The following is a 26,459-nucleotide window of genomic DNA, read 5'->3' on the forward strand; positions in this document are numbered from 1 at the left end:
TACTGAAGCAATACTTGAGCACACTTACAAGATCATTCACTTGCTGCTCAAATAAACCCTCGCCTACAGTTTACATATCTGATCTTCAAGGATCATCCTAGGGTTTCCAAGCCTCTCGACCGCTCTGCAGTTTGAGAAGCTCAACCGGACTGTATTCATTATTGAAGAGACTTGAAGCTACTCTGAAAGCTTCCACCAGTCTGATAAGAACTGAGAATCTTATCTGTATAAATCTAGGAGTTTCGGATTAGGCATTGGATAAGTCCTAAGTCTGAAGTGGGTGTATTGCAAGACGTTGTAATAACCAAAGTCTTCTAGTGAATTCCTTCCTAAGTGGAAGAAGGGGAGACGTAGAAGGATTAAGCCTTCGAACTTCCATAAATCGTGCCTTAGTCTTTACTGCATATTTATCTTATATATTGCTCATACATCGTGTTATAACTTGTCTTTGCATCACTAAAACCTCTGAACTATTTCCGCACTATTTAAGTTGTTCAAACCGTTTTAGAAGTTGAGAAAACAGATTAAGTGAACTAAACTTCACTTGATCATTTTGAAAAGAAAGAAGATAAGTTTCAGAGTGTATTCACCCCCCCTCTACCCTCTGAACCGATCCCAACAAGTGGTATCAGAGCGGGATCCTTTCTCAACTGCTGATCTAAAGTTTTAAAATCATGACTTCTTTCAACAAAATTCCTATGTTTTCTAAAGAAGATTATGATGACTGGAAAATTCGCATGCAGGCACATCTTGCAGCACAGGACGATGACATGCTATATGTCATAACAGACGGTCCTATCAAAATCATGAAGGTCAACCCAGCTCTAACCGATGGTGCAGGACAAATGATTGAGAAACCAAGAGCTGAGTGGACTACTGAGGACAAAAAGAAGGCCAATCTTGACAATGTGGCCCGGGACATCCTATACAAAACACTGGACAAGAACATGTTCAGCAAAATCAAGTCATGCTCCACAGCAAAGGAGATTTGGGAGAAGCTCACTCAGCTGTGTGAAGGAAATGACCAGACCAAGGAAAACAATCTAACCATGGCCATTCAAAAATATGACAATGCCAAAATGAAGCCAGGGGAAACCATGGCTGAATTTGATGAACGGTTCAGTAGTATCATTTGTGATCTTATTGATTTAGGAAAAACTTATACTAACCGTGAAATTGCTGTGAAGGTTATGAGAGCTTTGCCCAAAGAATGGGAGATCAAGACAGTGGCCATGAGGGAGTCAAAAGACTTAAGCAAGGTTGAACTGCATGATCTCTTTGCAGATCTCAAAGCCTACGAGTTCGAGCTCAACATGAGGACAGAAGATGAACCATCTACCTCTCAACCAACCAAGGCCTTAACCTCAACGGTGATGCGTCCACCGGTCGAGGAAGTTCCAAAGAGATCAGCTGAGCAAATCAGCAACGAAGCCATGACACTTTTTGTCAAGAAATTTGGTAGATTTATGCGTAAAAACAATTCTAAATTTAAAAATTATCATAAATCGGACCATACAGACGATGGTCCTACTTGTTTTAACTGTGGCAAGCCAGGCCACTTCATTGCAGATTGCACCAAGCCTAAGAGCAATGATCAGAAGCAATTCTTCGAAAGAAAAAGGGGCAAGGAGGACAAGAGGACGTTTAGAAAAGGAAAAGACCAAAGGGTTCTAGTAGCAGACGAAAGCAAAAGCAAGTGGGCTGAGTCTGACTCTGACAACCCCAATACCGGAAGCTCTTCAGATGACAGCGATGATGAAAAGGTGGAATGCCTTATGGCTGACATCGAAGAAGAAGCTGAGGAGGTATTTGACTTTGGTTCACCTGAATTTACTCACAGTGATCTAGTTACTGCTTTACACGAAATGGCTAATGAATACAAAGCATTATCCAAGGAATTCGAGGAGGTAAAGGCAGAAAGAGCTGACCTAAAAGATAAGTCAAGCGAATCAAGCTGCATGCAGCGAAAAGAGCTTGATGGTCTTAAGGTCAAGCTAAGTCTGCTGGCTACTGAGAATGACACCTTGAAAAGAGTGTTCCAAGCAACCTTGACTGAGAACAAAAAACTACTTGAAACAATTAAGGCTTGGAATAAATCTTCTGTAACCATTGACAAAATTCAAGAAATCCAAAGACCGGCACATGACAAAACCGGTCTAGGGTTTGGAACAAATGAACAGTCTATGGAATCTTGTATTCAGTCAAGCCTGGACAAAGGCAATCTTAACAAAATAAGATTTGTCAGGTCCAGCACGATATATGAACATGATGAGTGCAGCTTTGACAAAAATCAGAAAGTATCTAACGAACGAAGCTCTAAGCATAGAGGGCTGGGATATGTGGATCCCCAGATATCTAATCAAAGAGGAACTTGGATTAAACCAAAACCTAATGAAAGAAGAAAGGGAAACCAATCTAATTTCAAAAGGCCATGGAATGAGTCTAACTACTCTAAGAGAAGATGGTCAAAGGAGAAGCCTTACCAGTACTTTAATTGCAGGCCAGTTCAAAAGAGGTACAGGCTAACTGATAAAGATAAAAAAGGCAAGCAGCACACAGCAACCTCACAAGCACACACATTTACTGCTTATCGACCGCACAGATTTCTGGACACACACACAGGCAAACCTGTAAGGGTGTTCCAGGTGTGGGTCCCAAAAGGGCTAATCCGACCTGGACCCTACTAGATATGGGTACCAAAAGTTCTTCACTTTTTGCAGGTACTAAAAGTCCAAACGGGCGAGAAGACCACTTCTATCAAGGACACTACCTGGTACTTAGATAGTGGTTGCTCACGGCACATGACAGGGAATCCAGAACTTCTAACAGAAGTTGTGCTGTGCAAAGGACCAAAGATAAGCTTTGGAGACAACTCCAAAGGTAAAACCGTGGGTAAGGGTAAGATTATCCATGGTAACATCATTATTAAAGATGTGTTGCTTGTTGACAAACTGTGCTATAATTTGATAAGTATTAGTCAACTATGTGACAATGATCATTCGGTCGAGTTTCACAAACACACTTGCATCATCAAAAATGACAAAGGTGAGACTCTTATGACCGGTGTAAGAGATCTAAACACCTACAAGGTAAACTGGTCTTGCTCACATATTTCTTCACCTACTTGTCTTACTGCTCATCATGATAAACATTGGTTGTTGTATAAGCGGTTAAATCATCTAAATTTTAAGTCCATCTCTAACTTGAGGAAGCATGATTTGGTTTCTGGTCTGCCTGAAGGAGATTTTATAAAAGACAAAGTTTGTCCTGCTTGTCAACTAGGAAAGCAGGTGAGAGCAACCTTTAAAAATAAAGGGTGTATGTCTTCTTCCAAATGCTTAAATTTACTTCACATGGACCTATTTGGTCCTATACCAGTAAGAAGCATAGGGGGAATGAGATATGCTCTTGTTGTTATAGATGACTTTTCTCGATTTACTTGGGTCATCTTTCTCTCTTCAAAAGATCAAACTGCACCTCACCTGATTAAGCTTTTTAAACGCTTGCAAAATGAACAATATACTGTGATAGATAGAATCAGGAGTGATAGAGGGACTGAATTTTTAAACACCACTCTTATGACTTATCTAGATGATCAGGGAATCAAGCATGAGTTGTCAGCTGCTAGATCCCCACAGCAAAATGGGGTGGCTGAAAGAAGGAACCGTACTTTAAAAGAAGCAGCCAGAACTATGATTGCTGATTCAAATGTTTCTCAAAGGCTTTGGGCAGAAGCAGTTAACACAGCTTGCTATACTCAAAACAGATCTATGATTAATAAACGATTTAACAAAACTCCATATGAGATCTGGAATGGCACAAAACCTGATATTTCATACTTCAAAATTTTTGGGTGCAAATGCTTTATCCACAACAATGGCAAAAATCATTTGACAGCCTTCGATGCTAAAGCAGACAAAGGAACTTTTATTGGTTACTCAGCCGTTAGCAGAGCTTATCGAGTGTTCAATCAAAGATCACTAACGGTCGAGGAAACCATTCATGTTGTTTTTGATGAATCTACTCTTTGTACAGAACAAACTCAAGGGAGCATAAATGATCTGAGTCATAGACTGGAAAACACAAATCTACAGGAAGAGAATGACAGTGATCCATATCCTCCAAAGAAGGATGATCCAGTTCCCTCTACCGTGTGTGATCAAACAAGGCCAGAAGAGGATCCACCGGTTGATAACGATCCTCCTGCCAATGATGATCCAGTAAACGAGGACGTTCGTCAACCAATTATTTTAGGTGGAACAAAGATCATCCACCTGGGTTGGTCATAGGTGACCCTTCTGCTCCTCGAAAAACACGTGGTCAAATGATTAATGAATTCTTGCATGCAGCTTTCATATCTCAGGTAGAGCCCAAGAAGATAGATGAAGCTCTATTAGATGCCAGCTGGATTGAAGCTATGCAAGAAGAGTTGAATCAATTCACCCGCAACAATGTTTGGCATCTAGTTCCTCGACCGGAAAATCAAAATGTGATTGGAACTAGATGGGTGTTTCGTAACAAGCTCGATGAACATGGCACTGTTGTGCGTAACAAAGCTCGGCTTGTTGCACAAGGATTCAGACAAGAAGAAGGCATAGACTTTGAGGAATCCTTCGCGCCAGTTGCAAGACTAGAAGCAATCCGCATCTTTCTTGCCTATGCAGCTTTCAAGGACTTTAAAGTTTATCAAATGGATGTCAAGTCTGCATTCCTCAATGGTCTACTTCAAGAAGAGGTGTACGTTGAACAACCACCAGGTTTTGTCAATCCTACTCATCCTTAATATATCTATAAACTTGACAAAGCCCTCTATGGATTAAAACAAGCACCGCGTGCATGGTATGATACATTACTAAAATTTTTACTGGAACATGATTTCCAAATTGGAACGGTCGATAAGACCTTGTTTAAATTTGTAAAAGGTGATCATGTGTTACTAGTAAAAATTTATGTTGATGACATTATATTTGGGTCAACTAACCCCAAGTTGTGCTCAAAGTTCTCTAAGATGATGCAGGAGAATTTGAAATGAGCATGATGGGCGAGCTAAATTTCTTTCTTGGATTGCAAGTGAAGCAACTTGAAACTGGAATATTTATCAATCAATCCAAGTATGCCAAGGAATTGGTAAAGAAGTTTGGAATGGAACAGTGCTCAACTGTATCTACCCCCATGAGTGCATCAATCAAGCTTGATAAAGATGAAGGGGGAATCCCGGTCGAAGTAACAATGTATCGAGGCCTTATTGGCTCATTGCTTTATTTGACTGCCAGTCGACCGGATATCATGTATTCAGTTTGTTTATGTGCTAGATTTCAAGCAGCACCTAAGCAATCTCATTTCATTGCCACCAAATGAATAATTAAATATATTAAAGGAACTACTAATGTGGGTCTTTGGTATCCCAAAGATTCAAATCTTAATCTTATTGGCTATTCAGATGCAGATTATGCAGGTTGTAGAATTGATCGCAAAAGTACAAGTGGCACATGTCAATTCCTTGGAGATAGACTAATTTCGTGGTCAAGTAAGAAGCAGACATCAATTGCTACCTCGACCGCCGAAGCAGAATACCTTGCTGCTGGCAGCTGTTGTGCTCAAATACTCTGGATTCAACAGCAGCTTAATGATTATGGAATCCGGTCGAGTGAAGCTCCAATCTACTGTGACAATACAAGTGCCATAGCCATCACTCACAATCCAGTGATGCACTCTAGGACAAAGCACATTGATGTCAGGCATCACTTTATCCGAGATCATGTCTTAAAGAAGGAAATCAGGCTGGAATACATCTCTACCGACCAGCAAGCAGCAGACATATTCACCAAGCCTTTACCGGACGCTAAGTTTTCATATTTTCGAAATATTCTTGGCTTAGTAGAACTAAGTTAGTATGCATGTTTTTAGGGGGAATGATTGCTAGTATGACGTTAATAGCTTAGCTGTTACATTGCCATAAATGTTGGCATATCATCCGCCTTTAACTAGTCTCTGACAGGCTCCGTACTAGCAGCTTTGTGCTTTGAACCAAATGACATTGATTGGGCGCGGTGATTATACTCTTCAAAACTTTTTGAATTTCAAAAATACTTTTCATGACATCACCATATGGCCCATAGGTTCCTATATATACTTCTTTACACTCGTATATCAACCTTTCACCGTTGCTAAAGCTTTTATATTGTATTAAAAGTTCTATCGTATTACTATCAAGCTTTTGCTTACTCTCTGCTCGAGTTCTTATCTACAGCTATCATGTCGATCCAGAAGACTTGCCTTGCAATCAACTTTGATTCCGTTATTGAGGCAAACAATACAGGAATCACTGAGGTCTTCACCATGCTTGAAGCCTCTGGACTGAAGAAGTTTTTGGGAAGCAGCGCCATCTGCGATCTGCCTGTCTTGAAGGAGTTCTTTGCAACCGCTCAAATCGAGCATGGGACTGTCAAATGCTTGATCCGGACAGAGTCCTACTCCTTCAATCAAAAGTTCTTCGCCAGCACATTTGATCTGCCCTCCAGGGGTTTGACAAAATGCGCGGATCTTCCCGATGGTAACTGCTCATACTGGTTGAAGGAATTCTCAACCACTGATGCTCCGATCAAACTGTCGGCTCAGAAGACATCTCTTAAAGCTCCATTCAGGCTATTGACCAACATCGTGGCCAAGAATCTTCTTGCCAAGGCTGGATCGTACGACAAGGTGACGATGGAGAAATTCCAATACATGGCTTGTATCGCCTCCAAAATCAACATCAACTGGTCAGACATATTGTTCACTACTTTATGTGAAATGATCAAGGGAAAAGGGCAATCCGAGGGATTTGCTCTGCAAATTTGCCACATCTTGAGCGTCCTTGGAGTAGACTTCTCCAAGACTGAGCCTCTGCATCCCACCAAATGGCTCAAAAAGTCTACAATCTTCAAGTTTCTGAACAAGAAAGAGGTTGCGGTCGACACTCTGCCTTCAACCGCAAGTGTTGTTGCTGTCACTCAACCGCTTTCAACAGTCCCGGTAGCGGCCAAACCAGCCCATACCAAGAAATCTGCCAAGCGTCAACTTATCATAGATTCTGACTCTGAAGAAGAATCACGTGAGAACGTTCCACTGATTCAAGCCTTCAGCAAGCCATCTCCTTTTGTCTCCAAAGCAGCTGTGCCATCCACGCCTGCAGGCGAGAAGAAGAGGCAGCACAAGAAGTTAAAGTCCCTTTCTGGACTTGCTCCTACCGTTCCAACACCAATTCTGCCAACGGTCGAGACTACTACCACTACTGGTACTACTGCTCCACGTCCTACCAAGGGTGTGATAATCAGGGAAGGTGCCTCATCAACTCCAAAGGTCACTCTCGCTGATCCCAAGGACAAAGGGAAAGGTGTGATGATCTACTCACCTAAGGCTCAACCAGCAGCTACTGTAGAGCTCAACTTGATCATCTCTCACGTTCTCCGCACTGTCAAGCGTCACCTACAGCGCTTTGACAGATGGCATCATTCCCGTACTCACCTGACGCTTGCTCAAATATTTCCTAAGTGGAAAGCTCTGAACGTTATTGAGCAGAAGATGCTTCTTTTTGCTGACACTGAAGACATCGTGGAGGCTCTGGGAAGAAGACAGCTCATCGACTTGAAGCTTCGAGGAAGCCTGATATCTCTGTTGATTAATGAGCGTGTCAAGAACTTCAAATCCAAGAGTCCTACCGCCACCGATGACTTTGTGATTTTGACTGGACTACAGAATAGTCTACGTCAAATCACTCAACTACTTCAGCACTTCCAAGCTCTTAACAACGTAAAGACGACAGCTTCAGCAGCTTGTCTACAGGCTTATGGAATGGAAGCACAGGTGATGATGAAGACTTTTCTTACCCAAGATCAGGGTGAAGAAGACGTCTCTGCTATTACTCTTTCAGATGGGATTCTGACCGGTCTCATCACTGCTGACCTGTTTCAATCATCCGCTCTAAGATCGAGTGTGGCGCATCTTCATCGGTCGACCCCGCCTCAACCGCAGTCCAAGCAGTAATTCAACCGGAAGCAGCTGTGACTGCTCACTCATCTCCAGCGGCAACCGCTCACACCTCTCCCAGTCGTCTACAAGATTTTTTAGAAGTGATTGAACAAGAAATTCCTGTCACCTCTGTGACAGAGGCTCCTTGCAGCAGTGAAGCAGTAGTGCCCCCAACAGAGATACCAAGCACTATTGTATCACTTGCACCTCCAGAACAGCCAGTGACTGATGCTGACCCAGCACTTCAACCGTCTCCATCTACTGAAAAGTTTGTGGAAGATCTCCTAATGGATGAACCGAGTGCTGATCCTGCTACTCCACCAACCATCTTGGCTGCAGTCGAGACCCCTACATCTCCAACTGTACCACTATTGGAAGGTCCATCAACTAGCTCACCAGCCAGATAACCAGCATCACATCATCTTGAGTCTGGCCCGGCTTCACCAAGGAATGACACACAGAGTCAAATGCTTCAGACTGATGACTCATATATTGAAGCCATGACAGCAGCTCTGGATCACACATTGATAAATAGGCTTCATGAGCTCATGCAAACAGTTCGATCCTTTTCACAAGCCATCACAAACACATCCTCATGGGTTGACAATTCACGCACGACGATGATTCGGCATTTTGAGACCGTGTCTACAGACCTTGCTCATCTGTCCAAAGAGATCACTGCCCATCATCGCACTCAAATCCAAACGCTCTCTACCGTCTCCGAACAGGTTGTCAGATCCGAAAACCGCCTTCATAGGCAGTTGAATGATCGGATGGACACTATGCAAGCTACTCTACTTGCTCAACTAGATGCAAAAATTGATACTATGCAAGCCTGCCTTGGCACTCAACTCACTGAGATCATCCTTCGACTCAACCAAGGTGATGCCAAAAAGGGGAAGAAGAGCAACGAAGAGCAGCAGAGGCAAGAAGACGTGAAGAAGAATCCAGAAGAAAGGAAGAAGCCGACAGAAGACGAAGAGAAGGCGATAGGTCAGGAGGAGCTAGTTGGTTCAAAAGATGAACAACTTGTCTCTTCTTTACTTATCGCAGCTGTATCTCATTTTGTTTCTCTTCAGTAGGTGTAATAAGAATGCTTATTGTAATTAATGAAATTCATTCTCTCAATGAAGTTCATTTTAATGCTTTCATATTGTTTTCGGAGCACTTAAGTTTTGTCATCACCAAAAAGGGGGAAATTGTTGAATCCGACATTTTGGTGATAACAAACAACAACTCATTGTATAGGAATGTGCTGCCAATCTTTTGTATTTCAGGAATCTACTACAACTCCTACCGCAGCCGTCTAAACCCTTCAAGTTATCTATCGGAAGCTTGTCAACCGCCTTTGTCTCTCGACCGGTTGCAGTCACAAGCCTATCGACTGGTTATTCAAACCAGCAGAGGATAAATCTATCTACCGGTAGAATGCCAACTGCTTATCAAGATATCTCAAGACAAATACTTGAGACAAGACGTTCATTGCAAGATCTTTTATCAAAAGCAGAACCGGTGTATCAGAAGATCTGTTGACTCTTGCATCGAGAGATAAACCGGCGTATCAGAAGATCTGTTGACTCTTGCATCAAGACAACAGGTTGCACTAAAATGGCAAAAACGCAAAATGGCTACAGATAAAGCATTCGACCGTTTATACCAGTTTTGGACCCTGGAAGTTGTCTGCATTTAAAGAAGTGTACGATCTTCATGCAGAATCATCAATGCATTTATGAAGCATTAAATATGCATTCAATGCAACATCAGAACGTTCAAAATAAAGACGTTGTTGATTGACCTATATAAAGGGAAGATTGCTCAAGAAGTGACAAGGAGACAAGCAACACGAAAAATCTCAATCAACTCAATCACTTGAATACTATCAGAAGTCCTCATCTGATATACTGAAGCAATACTTGAGCACACTTACAAGATCATTCACTTGCTGCTCAAATAAACCCTCGCCTACAGTTTACATATCTGATCTTCAAGGATCATCCTAGGGTTTCCAAGCCTCTCGACCGCTCTGCAGTTTGAGAAGCTCAACCGGACTGTATTCATTATTGAAGAGACTTGAAGCTACTCTGAAAGCTTCCACCAGTCTGATAAGAACTGAGAATCTTATCTGTGTAAATCTAGGAGTTTCGGATTAGGCATTGGATAAGTCCTAAGTCTGAAGTGGGTGTATTGCAAGACGTTGTAATAACCAAAGTCTTCTAGTGAATTTCTTCCTAAGTGGAAGAAGGGGAGACGTAGAAGGATTAAGCCTTCGAACTTTCATAAATCGTGCCTTAGTCTTTACTGCATATTTATCTTATATATTGCTCATACATCGTGTTATAACTTGTCTTTGCATCACTAAAACCTCTGAACTATTTCCGCACTATTTAAGTTGTTCAAACCGTTTTAGAAGTTGAGAAAACAGATTAAGTGAACTAAACTTCACTTGATCATTTTGAAAAGAAAGAAGATAAGTTTCAGAGTGTATTCACCCCCCCTCTACCCTCTGAACCGATCCCAACACGCTAAGTCATCCTTACCCTCTACATATTATTATTTCATTATTTTATTGGTTTTTAGGGATCTAAAGAGATTGATTAAAAAAATGTTATCTATGGATAGTAGATATTCTACATAAATAGCTGATGACTAAAGATTTTGGGTAAGTATTTAAATTTGAAATTATAGATTTAGATAAATTTTAGATTTATATTAGGTATGTAGCTTTCAAATCGGTTTAGATGAGTATAAAATATTAAAGCAAGAGGTAACAATATCATGGTTTTTTTTTACAAAAAAATTAATTTTTGAAACTTTGGAAATTTGAAAATGTAACAATATTTTGGTTAGTCGAAATATAAAAACAAAGTTAATGTGTTATACAACTATTTTCGAAAGTTAAATATAATTGCATAATCATAAATACTTATATGAAATTCTATAAAATAAAAAATTACAGGTTAAAAAAAAATTTTATGACTAAAGTTAAAGAAAATAATTATATTGAAGAAGGATCATCTTTATCCTCTACATATTATTATTTCTCTATTAAAAAAAGGTTATCTATGGATAGTAGAGATTATACATAAATAGCTGTTAAATAAAGATCTTGGTTAAGTATTTAAATTTAAAATTATAGATTTAGATAAATTTTAGATTTTAGATTTATATTAGGTATGTAGATTTCAAATCGGTTTAGATGAGTTTAAAATATTAAATCAAGAGTATCATGTTTTTTTTAAAAAAAACATTTAATTTTTGTAAATTTGGGAATTCAAAAATATAACAATATTTTGGTTAGTCGAAAGTTAAAAACAAAATTAATGTCATATACAACTATTCTCGAAAGTTAAATATAATTGCACAATCATAAATACTTATATGAAATTTTATAAAATAAAAAATTACAGATTAAAAAGAAATTTTATGACTAAAGTTGAAGAAAATTATTATACTGAAAAAGGATCACCGTGTAGTATGAACCAGTATGAAGCAATATCTTTCTAGCTCTTAAATTTTATTTTCAAAAGTTAAATATAATTGCATAATCATAAATACTTATATGAAATTCTGTAAAATAAAAAATTATAGGTTAAAAAGATATTTTATGGCTAAAGTTAAAGAAAATAATTATACTGAAGAAAGATCATCTTTATTCTCTACATATTATTATTTCTCTATTTTATTGGTTTTTAGGAATTTAAAAGAGATTGATTAAAAAAATGATCTATGGATAGTAGAGATTATACATAAATAGCTGATAACTAAATATCTTGGATAAGTATTTAAATTTGAAATTATAGATTTAGATAAATTTTAGATTTTAGATTTATATTAGGTATGTAGATTTCAAATCGGTTTAGATGAGTTTAAAATATTAAAGCAAGAGGTACCAATATCATGGTTTTTTTAGAAAAAAATTAATTTTTGTAACTTTGGGAATTCAAAAATATAACAATATTTTTGTTAGTCGAAAGATAAAAACAAAATGAATGTCATATACAACTATTCTCGAAAGTTAAATATAATTGTACAATCATAAATACTTATATGAAATTCTATAAAATAAAAAATTACAGATTAAAAAGAAATTTTATGACTAAAATTGAAGAAAATTATTATACTGAAGAAGAATCACCGTGTAGTATGAATCTCTATGAAGCAATATCTTTCGAGCTCTTAAATTGTCGATTCAACGATGCACCAAACTTCATACAATTTTTTTTTAAAAAAAATTACACACTTAGAGGGCAAAAAGTTAATATAATAAAATAAAAAATTAAAAGAATGATGAAATTGAAATGTGAATTGTATGTTGTGGAAGAAATTTGTTTGAATGGATGTAAATCAAGGAAATTGCAAATAGATGAGTTGCTTTTGTTTTTCGAGAAATCTAATAGCGAATAGATCGAAAAATTTGTGTAAAAAAATACGTACATAATTCCATGAATAATAATAATAAAAAGAATACCTAAGCCATTGATCTATTGTAAAATTGTAAGGCCCGTGATTATTTAATTTTAATTCGAGAATATTTAATTTGGGAATATTTAGAGTTTAGAATTAAATTCTAATATTCTTAAATTGGAAAGGATTGAAATTGAATTAAATCGCTTTTCCGGGGACTGAATTGCAAATAGTCAAAAGTTCAGGGACTAAACTGTAATTATGATATATATATCTCATTCTCCACTTGAATTATATCCTTTTACACGTGAAGCATCAGAAGACAAGGGAAGAACGATTGAAACCCTCCAAACTCCATTTTTGATCCGTAAAAGCTTCGATATCTTGCGTTCCGGTTGTCAGAAATTCGAAAGAAATATATATCTGCGATCACCGCTCCGAGACCTTCGATTTGGTACATGTTTTATTCACATATCTCAGATTTTATTTTTATGTTAAAGATGGAAAATTATGATTTTATCATATATGCGTATATCAGCTGTACCGATCGTGTATTCGCAGACGGTTCGGAAAAAGACTGTCGTTCGGATTTTATATGAATTTGGGAAGAATAATTCGAACACTACCATGTTTGATTGATACTGATTTTTATGGTAATGAGATGATATGTTAGAGATTATAAGTTATCTGGATTGTTGGATTGATTTGGATATTGTTTGGATTGCCGGTTTTAGCCGTTATGCCGCCGATTTGCAAATTGTCAAGATTTTGCTCTTATTGATTGAACAAAGCATGATTAGAGTTGGAATTTGATATGGTTATATTGTATCTACTATTTTTCAGATTTGATCAAAGTGTTCCAAACTCGAGATTGTCGATTCGAATCGAGAACGATTTAGAAGGTTTGAAGTTCTTTAGTTGAAATTTTGTTATGCTTTGGAACAGATTTTGATAGATGGTTTTACTATGATGTTTTCAGACTTGAAGTACTGTCAGACATGACATCGAAAGGTATAAATGACAGCAAATCCAGATGGGATAGAACGCTTGAAATAGCTTTCATTTCAAGTATTCCCATGTCAATCACATACTTGTTTCTTTATATTTCTTATGTGATTATTTGTTTGTACTGCTTTGTTTGCTTATATGCTTAGTTGTTCAAGATGTGTTTTATAGCTTTTAATGCATACAACTTATGTTGCATTCATCTTGAACTCCAGCCTTAATAGCACAGAGGGCAGCCATCGCCTAGAGTGCAGATGACGTTTGGAGAGCTGTAGTGAGTGGCATGGACTGTAAATTTATTTCTAGAGTCAGCTTGACTCATGGCACAGAATATGGATTTATGTTCAGAGCCAGAAGACTCACTATAGTTGTACCAAAGTCAGAGGACTAAAATACTTGATGCCGCCTCGAATGGGAGTATCGGTGGTTTGATAGTTATTTTATTCCTCGGGATCCCAAAGAACTAAGTTTTATTGATATCAGCTTGATAGCCTTCCTTTGCCATTTGCATTGCATTCACGTTTATTATCTCGCGTTTAAAGTTGTTTATACTGGGATTTTATTCTCACCGGAGTTATCCGGCTATTGCTTTGTTTTGTATGTGTGCATGGCAATAGGTGGGGCAGGAGCTAGTCAGAAAAGACAAGGATAGCTCGAGATAAAGGCATAGCAAGTGAGGACACGGGCTTAAGTAGCACGACTTGTACTTTATGTTGTTGAACCATGCTAGAAGTGATACAAGAATTTTGTATATTATGGCTTGAATACATGCTAGTTTATGTTTATTATGTTTAGAAGCTTGTAAGACGTTATAAGATAGCATGTAATTGATTTTGTAGCATGTATAAAAGATTATGACTTGTTTATCCATTCTTTGGCAGCAGATTTTTGACAGCATATTCCCCGATCGAGCGAGACCCTGCCTTTTAAAAAAATTTTTTTTTAGCTCTTGTTTCTTTAATTCTTGTAAGTACTTGTTTAATTGTTAATTACAATAAATTGCCCTAAGATAAGATTAGCAACCCGGGTCCCCACAATAGGTGGTATCAAAGCATAAGTTTCTGGATTTAGATAGAAGTTGATGAGCGGGGTAGTTTAAGTCCGTCTGATTGTTTAATATTGCATGAGAGTACATGTTATATCTGATTATGTACATTATCTGCTAGCATGCTTTATATATAGCAATAATTATGTGATTGCATGATTATGTGCTTTTATTGCTACTGCATGCTATATATATGCAATTGTATTCCAGAATATCCTTAGTCAGAACCTGAATTCTCATGAGAATGCATGAGAATGCTTATCAGAGAAGGATGGAATAAATTTCTGCATATTATATTGTTTATGCACTAATCTGTTTGACAATCAGATATGCCTCCCCGTAAAGCACCGGTCATTAGACAGCCATTAGTGGTTCCTCCAGCTGAACCAGTACAAGTACCACCGCCAATTGTTGAAACTCAGAATGCACAGGGTAGTACATCTACTGACCCGTTGGATCCTACTGCTACTCCAATGGAGACTTTGTTAAAGCGATTTCAGTCATTCAAACCGCCAAAACTGAAAGGAACAGAAAACTCAGTTGATTGTGAAAATTGGCTTGAAGATATAGAACAACTATTTGAATCACTTGACTATACAGATGATCGTCGTATCCGACTGGTAATACATCAACTTCATGAAGTTGCCAAAAGTTGGTGGATTACTACCAAACGGGCATTGGAACAACGAGGTACGATTATCACCTGGACTGTATTTAAAACTGAGTTCTATCAACGTTTTTTTCCAGTCTCCTACAGGAAGGATAAGGGTGCTGAATTTGCCAATCTAAGGCAAGGTAATTTGAATATCGAGGAATATGTGGCCAAATTTTCAAGTCTTTTGAAGTTTGCACCACATATAGCAGCTACTGATGAAGCAATGGCGGATCAGTTTATCAATGGCCTTAATCCAGAGGTGTTTACCTTGGTGAACAGTGGACGACCAAATACTTTTGCTGATGCCTTGAACAAAGCTAAGGGAGCCGAAGCAGGTATTTTGCGACAAAGAGGAACACCGTTCATTCCACAAACATTTCCCCAGCCTGTATCAGCTTTCATTCCACAGAATCCGCCACAGTTTCAGCAAACATCTCCCAGATTTGAGGGAGGAAGTAGTGGAAGAAAGGATTCTAGATTCAGGCCAAAGGGAAAGCAATTTAAGAAGCCAGGTAGTAGTTCTTCAAGTTCTAGTGGACAGAGACAGTTTGGGGCAGGTCAGAGAACTGGTGAATCAGGAGCATTCTGTTTTAAGTGTGGTGGAAAACATTCAAGTGATCAGTGCAAGGGTGTGACAGGTAATTGCAATATTTGTCGTCAACCTGGTCACTATGCCAAGGTATGTCCTCAAAGAGCTATAGGTGAAAGTTCTTCTCGACCAATACCTCAGGCCGAAAGGCAATCAGTGCATTCATTTCAGCCTCAGCAACCTCAGCAACAGACCAGAGGAGGAGGAAGCCAGACTGTGACTCAACCTCCTAGACAACAGGCTCGAGTTTTTGCACTTACTGAGGAACAGGCACAGGCGGCACCTGACGATGTCATAGCAGGTAACTGCTTTATTTATGGTTATCCTGCCTATGTTTTGATAGATACAGGTGCATCTCATACATTCATCTCTGAAAAATTTGTTATGATGCATTCTTTATCTTCTGAGCCATTGCCTACTGTTGTTTCTATTTCATCACCGTTGGGTGAAGGTATTATATCTGTTCGAATGATTCGAAATTGTGCGTTGCAATATGATGGGAATGTGATTAATATAGATTGTATAGTACTTGGATTATCAGATTTCGATTGTATTGTTGGTATCGACATGTTAACCAAGTACAGAGCAACTGTAGATTGTTTCCAGAAAGTGGTTCGATTTAGACCAGAAATGGCATCTGAATGGAAATTCTACGGTAAGGGTTCTCGAGCCAAGATTCCTTTGATATCTGTGTTATCTATGACCCGTTTATTGCAGAGAGGGGCGAAAGGATTTCTGATTTATGCAGTCGATGTATTGAAATCCAGTCCAGCAGTAACAGATATTCCAGTTGTGCATGAATTTGCTGATGTATTTCCTGATGAAATTCCTGGTTTACCTCCAGTACGAGATATAGATTTCAGTATTGATCTAATGCCAGGTACGCAACCAATATCCAAGGCTCCTTACAGAATGGCACCTATTGAATTGAAGGAGTTGAAGGATCAATTGGAAGATTTGTTAGCCAAGGGGTACATTAGACCGAGTGTTTCACCTTGGGGTGCTCCGGTACTGTTTGTACGAAAGAAAGATGATTCCATGCGCTTATGCATTGATTATCGTCAATTGAACAAGGTAACCATCAAGAATAAATATCCACTGCCTAGAATAGATGATTTGTGTGATCAGCTACAGGGTTCAGCTATCTATTCGAAGATTGATTTGCGATCTGGATATCATCAACTGAGAGTACGAGATGAAGATATTCCTAAAACTGCTTTTAGAACAAGGTATGGACATTATGAATTTATCGTCATGCCTTTTGGTTTAACCAATGCTCCTGCAGTATTTATGGGATTGATGAATCGGGTATTTCAGAAATATTTGGATGACTTTGTCATTATTTTTATCGATGATATCTTGATCTATTCCAAGAATGTACATGAGCATGCTGAACATCTCCGACTCATTTTACAGACTTTGAGAAATGAGAAATTATATGCCAAGTTATAAAAATGTGAATTTTGGTTGCAGAAAGTTGTGTTTCTTGGGCATATTATTTCAGGTGATGGGATTTCAGTGGATTCAAGCAAGGTCGAGGCTGTATTGAATTGGCCTAGACCTACATCAGTGCCAGAAATACGGAGTTTTATGGGCTTGGCAGGTTATTATAGACGTTTTATCAGAGATTTTTCCAGCATTGCGAAGCCTATTACGCAACTGACTCAGAAAAATAAGCCGTATGTCTGGACTGAAGCCTGTGAAACTAGTTTCTTGGAGTTGAAGAAAAGGCTTACAAGTGCACCTGTCTTGACGATTCCATCAGGTACAGGTGATTTTGTTGTATATTGTGATGCTTCTCACAAGGGTCTGGGTTGTGTGCTTATGCAGAGAGGTCATGTTATCGCTTATGCTTCGAGACAGTTAAAGCCACACGAGACTCGATATCCTATCCATGATCTGGAGCTTGCCGCTATTGTCTTTGCATTGAAGATATGGCGACATTATCTTTATGGTGAGAAGTTTGAAATCTTTTCAGATCACAAAAGTTTGAAATATCTGTTTTCGCAATCAGAATTGAATATGAGACAGCGTAGATGACTTGATTTATTGAAAGATTTCGATTGCGAGATTAAATATTATCCAGGAAAATCTAATGCAGCTGCGGACGCCTTAAGTAGAAAGGTATGTTCTTTATCCTTGTCTACGATAGGTGTATCTCAAATGGTGGAAGATTGTTGTCTTTCTGGATTAATATTTGCAACAGATATGCACCCTATCTGTGTTTGTGCTATACGAGCTGAGCCAGAACTTTTGATACGAATCAAAGAAGCACAGAAAGAGGATCAGAATATTCAGAATTCGATTGCTATGGTCAGATCTGGACATCAATCTGAATATCAGGTCAGTGCTGATAATGTGTTATATGTGAATAACAGACTTGTTGTTCCAGATGTTTCAGCTTTGAAACAGCAAATCTTGAAAGAGGCTCACAGTAGTCGATTCAGTATTCATCCTGGTGGCAGAAAAATGTATAATGATTTGAAAATGCAGTATTGGTGGAAACAAATGAAGTCAGATGTGACTGAATTTGTAGCCAGATGTTTGAATTGCCAACAGGTAAAAGCAGAAAGAAAGAAACCAGGTGGTCTATTGCAGAGTCTATCAGTTCCAGAATGGAAATGGGATCACATTTCCATGGATTTCGTTACACAGCTACCACGTTCATCCAGAGGGTGCGATGCCATTTGGGTGATTATTGATCGTTTGACGAAATCAGCATGTTTTATTCCGTACAGAATGACGTACAGACATGATCAGATGGCAGAAATCTACGTCAGAGAAGTGGTAAGATTACATGGTGTGCCTAAATCTATTGTTTCAGATCGAGACCCTAGATTTACATCACACTTTTGGCATAGCTTGCAACAAGCTCTTGGTACTCAATTACATCTGAGTACAGCTTATCATCCTCAAACAGACGGACAGTCAGAGCGGACTATCCAGACACTTTAGGATACGTTGAGAGCTGTAGTACTAGATTTTGGTACTAGTTGGCAAGATTCATTATCACTTGCAGAATTCTCTTATAATAACAGCTATCAGACGAGCATTGAGATGGCTCCTTTTGAAGCATTGTACGGAAAGAAATGCAGATCACCGTTGTACTGGGATGATATCTCAGATGTTCCTGATGTTGGGCCTGATATCATCCGAGAAATGACAGAGAAAGTAAAGCTTATTCAGAAAAGAATGAAAACAGCTCAGGATAGACAAGCAAAGTATGCAAATATCAGACGACGACCTCTATCTTTTGATCAGGGAGACAGAGTTTTCTTGAAGATTTCTCCGTTTAGAGGTACGGTCAGATTTGGAAAGAGAGGAAAGTTATCTCCACGTTTTATCGGTCCATATGAGATTATCGAGAAGATAGGCGATCTTGCTTATCGACTTTCTCTTCCTCCATCTTTGTCTGGTATTCATGATGTATTCCATGTCTCTATGCTGCGGAAGTATCAGCCTGATCCTTCCCATATTCTCCAGCCTGATGAAGCTGAACTTGACGAGACACTCAGTTATTTTGAGCAGCCTATTCAGCTTCTTGACCGCAAAGAAAAACAGCTCAGAAATAAAACCATTCAGCTAGTCAAGGTTCAATGGAGTCGACATGGCACAGAAGAAGCGACTTGGGAGACTGAGTCAGATATGAGACAGAGATTTCCAGAGTTGTTTCATTGATGTGAGTTCTTATTCTGCTTTATGCTATTTTATTCTCTTATGTGTATACAGATTGTCTATACAGCTTGCTTATGAATTCGAGGACGAACTCATGCCTTAGTGGGGGAGAAATGTAAGGCCCGGGATTATTTAATTTTAATTCGAGAATATTTAATTTGGGAATATTTAGAGTTTAGAATTAAATTCTAATATTCTTAAATTGGAAAGGATTGAAATTGAATTAAATCGCTTTTCCGGGGACTGAATTGCAAATAGTCAAAAGTTCAGGGACTAAACTGCAATTATGATATATATCTCATTCTCCACTTGAATTATATCCTTTTACACGTGAAGCATCAGAAGACAAGGGAAGAACGATTGAAACCCTCCAAACTCCATTTTTGATCCGTAAAAGCTTCGATATCTTGCGTTCCGGTTGTCAGAAATTCAAAAGAAATATATATCTGCGATCACCGCTCCGAGACCTTCGATTTGGTACATGTTTTATTCACATATCTCAGATTTTATTTTTATGTTAAATATGGAAAATTATGATTTTATCATATATGCGTATATCAGCTGTACCGATCGTGTATTCGCAGACGGTTCGGAAAAAGACTGTCGTTCGGATTTTATATGAATTTGGGAAGAATAATTCGAACACTACCATGTTTGATTGATACTGATTTTTATGGTAATGAGATGATATGTTAGAGATTATAAGTTATCTGGATTGTTGGATTGATTTGGATATTGTTTGGATTGCCGGTTTTAGCCGTTATGCCGCCGATTTGCAAATTGTCAAGATTTTGCTCTTATTGATTGAACAAAGCATGATTAGAGTTGGAATTTGATATGGTTAGATTGTATCTACTATTTTTCAGATTTGATCAAAGTGTTCCGAACTCGAGATTGTCGATTCGAATCGAGAACGATTTAGAAGGTTTGAAGTTCTTTAGTTGAAATTTTGTTATGCTTTGGAACAGATTTTGATAGATGGTTTTACTATGATGTTTTCAGACTTGAATTACTGTCAGACACGACATCGAAAGGTATAAATGACAGCAAATCCAGATGGGATAGAACGCTTGAAATAGCTTTCATTTCAAGTATTCCCATGTCAATCACATACTTGTTTCTTTATATTTCTTATGTGATTATTTGTTTGTACTGCTTTGTTTGCTTATATGCTTAGTTGTTCAAGATGTGTTTTATAGCTTTTAATGCATACAACTTATGTTGCATTCATCTTGAACTCCAGCCTTAATAGCACAGAGGGCAGCCATCGCCTAGAGTGCAGATGACGTTTGGAGAGCTTTAGTGAGTGGCATGGACTGTAAATTTATTTCTAGAGTCAGCTTGACTCATGACACAGAATATGGATTTATGTTCAGAGCCAGAAGACTCACTATAGTTGTACCAAAGTCAGAGGACTAAAATACTTGATGCCGCCTCGAATGGGAGTATCGGTGGTTTGATAGTTATTTTATTCCTCGGGATCCCAAAGAACTAAGTTTTATTGATATCAGCTTGATAGCCTTCCTTTGCCATTTGCATTGCATTCACGTTTATTATCTCGCGTTTAAAGTTGTTTATACTGGGATTTTATTCTCACCGGAGTTATCCGGCTATTGCTTTGTTTTGTATGTGTGCATGGCAATAGGTGGGGCAAGAGCTAGTCAGAAAAGACAAGGATAGCTCGAGATAAAGGCATAGCAAGTGAGGACACGGGCTTAAGTAGCACGACTTGTACTTTATGTTGTTGAACCATGCTAGAAGTGATACAAGAATTTTGTATATTATGGCTTGAATACATGCTAGTTTATGTTTATTATGTTTAGAAGCTTGTAAGACGTTATAAGATAGCATGTAATTGATTTTGTAGCATGTATAAAAGATTATGACTTGTTTATCCATTCTTTGGCAGCAGATTTTTGACAGCATATTCCCCGATCGAGCGAGACCCTGCCTTTTAAAAAAAAAATTTTTTAGCTCTTGTTTCTTTAATTCTTGTAAGTACTTGTTTAATTATTAATTACAATAAATTGCCCTAAGATAAGATTAGCAACCCGGGTCCCCACAAAAATGAAGGAAAATTACCAATTGTAGTTATTGTGGAAGACCCAAAACGTGTGATGAAGGAAAGTGATGGCTGAAAGTGGGGTGTTGAAATGTCGATAACAAATTTAAATAACAAATTAATTGAGAGTGAGAGTAAGTCCAATTACCATTAAACCAAAAAAACTAATTTATCCTAACAGAATGTTTAGGGAGAAATTTGAAAAACATAATTTGATGTGATTGACACACAAAAACAGTTTTTATGATGATCCCAACTTTTATAGAATTGTAAGGATAGTAAGGAGGTTGGGTCACTAATTGTTGAAGACCGACATAACTATTTGGTCTCTATATTAGTGACCGAATTTATTGCTTTGACCTTTAAATTAGCGACTAATTTGAACTCTCACTCCTGGCTTCAAGTGGTCTCTATTTTAGAGACCATTGCAGTAAAAATTCGGTTGCTAAATTAGGAATCGATTCAAGAAAATGGGATTGTTTTTCATATATTCGGTACGTTGCTAAATTAGAGATTGATTTTCCAACTTTGGAGCATCGTTTGGTTTGAGTGATAAAATAAGTAATAAATGGATAAGTATAAATAAGAAATAATAGTTAATTCATTATTTGATTTGATTGATATATTATAATTTATTTGATTTAATTGATGTTAAATTAATAATTAATAGATGGATAAATAATATGACGAGAATAACGCGAAATTGAATCTGATAAGTTATACATAGATTAATAATACACCAAACCAAACAATGCTACCTAGCCATCCACAATCATTATGTCATCTATCGTCAATCCAATCAATTACAACATCATAATTAGGGGTGGGTTATCAGTATACCGTATCAAAAATATTAGTATGAAATAAATTCATACCGATACCGATATCGAAATTCCGAAATATTTGTATAGAAAAAATCCATACTCATACCGTATAGATACCCAAAAAAATGTCTATATGGCAAAAAAAGTTCGGTACAGCATCCCAAAAAATCGGTATTTTTGTTCGGTATTCCAGCCCTAATCATAATAATCATCCAAAGCACAACACATTAATGTATATATAAATATAATCACCATTCACCAATATAACCAATCCAAGCCACAACTTAACAAGACCAAATCAACATAAATATTTATACAAACTATTCAAGTATAAAATATCTCAAACTGAATGTCATGAATCGATCCGTTCTACAAAATGTTAATAACCATCCAATTCATTCTAAATCACTCCGTTCGAAAACTGAAACTTTAACTACTGGCACGGTGACTAAAGGGGTTTAGCCTCATCAGAATTAATAATAGGTGCAGAATAATATGAAAAAACAGAATGAAGCTATAATGATTGAGACAACATCATATTGTACATAAATGTGTGCATCGATCCATCTAAATATGAACTAGCTCTCAACTCTGCATTCTTTTCCCTCAACTCTTCTATCTAATGCCAGTAGAAATAGACATCGTATGAGGAAACACAACTTACACTTGGGAGCTAAGGCCATCAAGACAACTTTTCTTCGCCCAACCAACAATCACATAATATATTTTGTTTATGTCATTGTCATCATGTGATGGACTCAGATGGAGTATGCGGCCCTTACCTCTCTTTTAGCGTTTAAAATGCCTCATATAATATTTCTTGTAGCCATATTATCCTTTTTAAAAGAAAATATAATAAATATGGAAAATATGAATTATTTTTAGTAACTTTTACCTTAAATTTTTATTTAATGAAGAAGAGTAAAATGAAATTTCTAAATTATATATACTCATGATGTCTAATACGAACCAAATAAAGCACCATTAAATTTAAAAATAAATAATGTAGATCGCATGATCGTACATTTTTCCATGTATGGACTTGGTCAAATGAGGATTGTACGTTGTTGTGTATTATATATTGAATTTGAGCCACACAATTTAAACGCTCAGATTTCAATCAATATAAATAATTGGGACGCGTCGAATGATGAGAGACACACAGACAATTAATTGGGAGTAGCCTACCAGTTAGGTCGGATAGTTGACACGTGTTAATGTGTAGAGTTGAAGCAAGGACAATATTTAATATTTTATTTTACCTTTATATTATATATATACTAGCCACCGAAGCACACATGCAACGTGTAAAGTTTATATTTTTTAGTTAAAAATATACAATTTAAAATTTTTAACATGTTAAAATATGTGAGTTTGTAGATTCGTGTCATTGAACGTGCGTTTGGATGATAAAAATGGTCATGTTGATTTTTAAGAATTGTAAAATAAAATATTTATATTTATATTTATTTAAATATCAAATATGTTAATTAATATCAAAAGTATTTACGTCCACACACATTTATGACCAAAATTAGTTATTCAGATTCTAAGGGGTGGAGTCATTATAATATAGTAAGAAGTAAGATATATGTGTGTGTAAAAGTATAAATCATTTTCAAAGAATTTTTTTTCACTCTTTTTTGAGCAAATCATTTTTTTGACTTGATAAATAATAGAAGTGATCCAATTCGATCGAAATTTATTTCGAATCCCAATATGATCTCAACATTAATAGAAAATCAAGAAAAAGTCCAAATATGTTAATTAACTATAATTAATAAAACTATTTAAAAAAACCAATAATAAAACTAGTTATATAAAGTTATCTTAATTCTACTCGATTTTTTAAAATAATACATTTATTTAATCATTAAATTGCAAATAACACACAACATTAATCATGCAGACATAAAATATAAATCAAGATAAACATAAACGACACATAAGATTTAAAAAAACAACACACATAAATATTAAAATTACAATTAATGAATGAATAAAATAAAACTCTTCAAATAAATTAAAAAGAAATTAAAAAAAATCAAACACTAAAGTTAATTTAAAAATTTTAGAAATATGAAATGGACAAAAAAATAACAGAAGGACCATTTTGCAATTTTGATGTCATTTTTGTAATTTATGTCATCCTCCAAAATCATCCTCATACCCGCCCCAATAAGTTGCGGGGATTTTTAAAAATTCCCAAACCCGAACACATACCCGAATATTCACCCCCGAACCCGTACCGTTTTGGATTTTTTCCGCGGAAAAAATTGTCATCCCTATCTCCAAGTGTATTTGAAATACATTACAGGTAAGGGTGGATCCAGAATTTCGGTCTGGAGGGGGGGGGGGGGGGGGGGGGGGGGGGGGGGGGGGGGGCGCCTACAAGCTAAACACAATATTCAAAGAGAAAAGACAAATTACAGTATCAGTTATATTCGACTAATTAAACATCAACTGTATCTTTCGAACAAAATATTTGTACGTTAAAGAAATTCGACGTTTATTAGAATTTTTAAAGTTTTCGATGATAATATTAATACAAATATTTTTAACAATTTTTATTTCAATACATATCATCAATGCATTCAAGAGAAATCATCCTCCATTTTGATCTGAAACCTAGTTCTGTTAATATCTATGGCTGAAAATGATTTTTTTTCTATAATAGCTAAAGAAACTGAAAGTGTAACCACAAAAACGACCACTCTAAAAACAAGCTCCTATATCTCAATTGTTTCTCATTCTCTTTTATTTATTTCAAATATGTTATTTTATTACTTTAAAAATATATATATTTGTTTATCTTCAAATATATATGTATATATATCATTTTATTTATACTCAATTCGTCTCACATATATATACTTTTTTTTTGCACACATATTAACAATTTTTTAATTCTAAAAAAATTAATTTTTTTTGGAAATGTCAATTGGTAAATAACTTTCCAAATTTATCTTTATTTAATGAATACTTATATGGTGTAAAAAAAATTTATTGAAATTAATCTATATATTTAATAAAAATCTCAGTTAAATATAAGCATATTACTAAAAAAATTGGAAAAAATATTATTAATTATCGTATAAGTCGATATATTTTGGAAAAAATGAAAAAAATGAATGAAACAGAGATAGTGTAATTTTAGATGATAAATTTAAAACATATCAATAAATATACAAATATTTTAGATATGTGGAGTTGTTTCTTCGATTAATACGATATCTTCTTCTATTTTATTTGTTATTATAATGTCATTTTATTTTATATAATTTTAGAAAATAAATTTTAAAATTTCCAGTAAATAAATAATTTATCATTAATTAAAAATAATAATAATTTTTTTGAATACAAAATAATCATAATTTAGTTAAAGAAGAAGAGGGAAATAATAAGAACAAATTATAGCGATAATATTCGATGAGAGAAGGTAGGAATCGAATCCTGATCGTGATAGAAAAAGTACATAAATGAGCATTTTGCCACTAAGCTACAGGAAATTTTGTTTATTTAACAGGGGCCGTTGTGATATACTTATTTTCCTAAAAATATTAATTATATAGTACTAATTTTTTTTTATTTTTTGGGTCTTTTTTTTTTAAAAAAAAGTTACCGATGTTAAAAAAAAAACCCCAACATATATCTACACTTAAAAATAATGTTTTTTTATCAGTCGAATTCAATAAAATATCTATCTCACATAATTGATATGTGAGACTATAACCTGGCCTGCTTAGAAGAGTGGATTTGGGCTGATTTGGATTTCAAATCCACAGCCCAAATCCACTACATCTACTTGGCTAGCCCATGAATTTGATATCTCAAATCCGTTTATTTGGCGGATTGATTTATGTGTTAAAAAAATAGAGGATTTGAATCCTTTCTTGTATCGGCTCATTTCAAATCTTCTCCTCGCACCCTTCTTTCTGTCCGGCAGCGCTCTCAGCCTCTCACCTCAGCTGTCTCGAATGTTTATTATCTTTCTTGAACAAATATTCAAGATTTGTGGATTAATCGATTTATTAGGTTTTTTTTTTAGGTTGGGGATTTGTGATCGTTTATGTGTTTGCCTGCAGGCGATAATAAACTTTCGATGTAATAGCGCCAGACAAGTGGAAATAACGTGCACGGAACACTACCAAAGGTTCTGGCCACGAGAACAAGCTGCTCTCCAAGAAAAA

This window comes from Henckelia pumila, chromosome 3, assembly GCF_033568475.1.
Source record: "Henckelia pumila isolate YLH828 chromosome 3, ASM3356847v2, whole genome shotgun sequence".
Lineage (NCBI taxonomy): Eukaryota > Viridiplantae > Streptophyta > Magnoliopsida > Lamiales > Gesneriaceae > Henckelia > Henckelia pumila.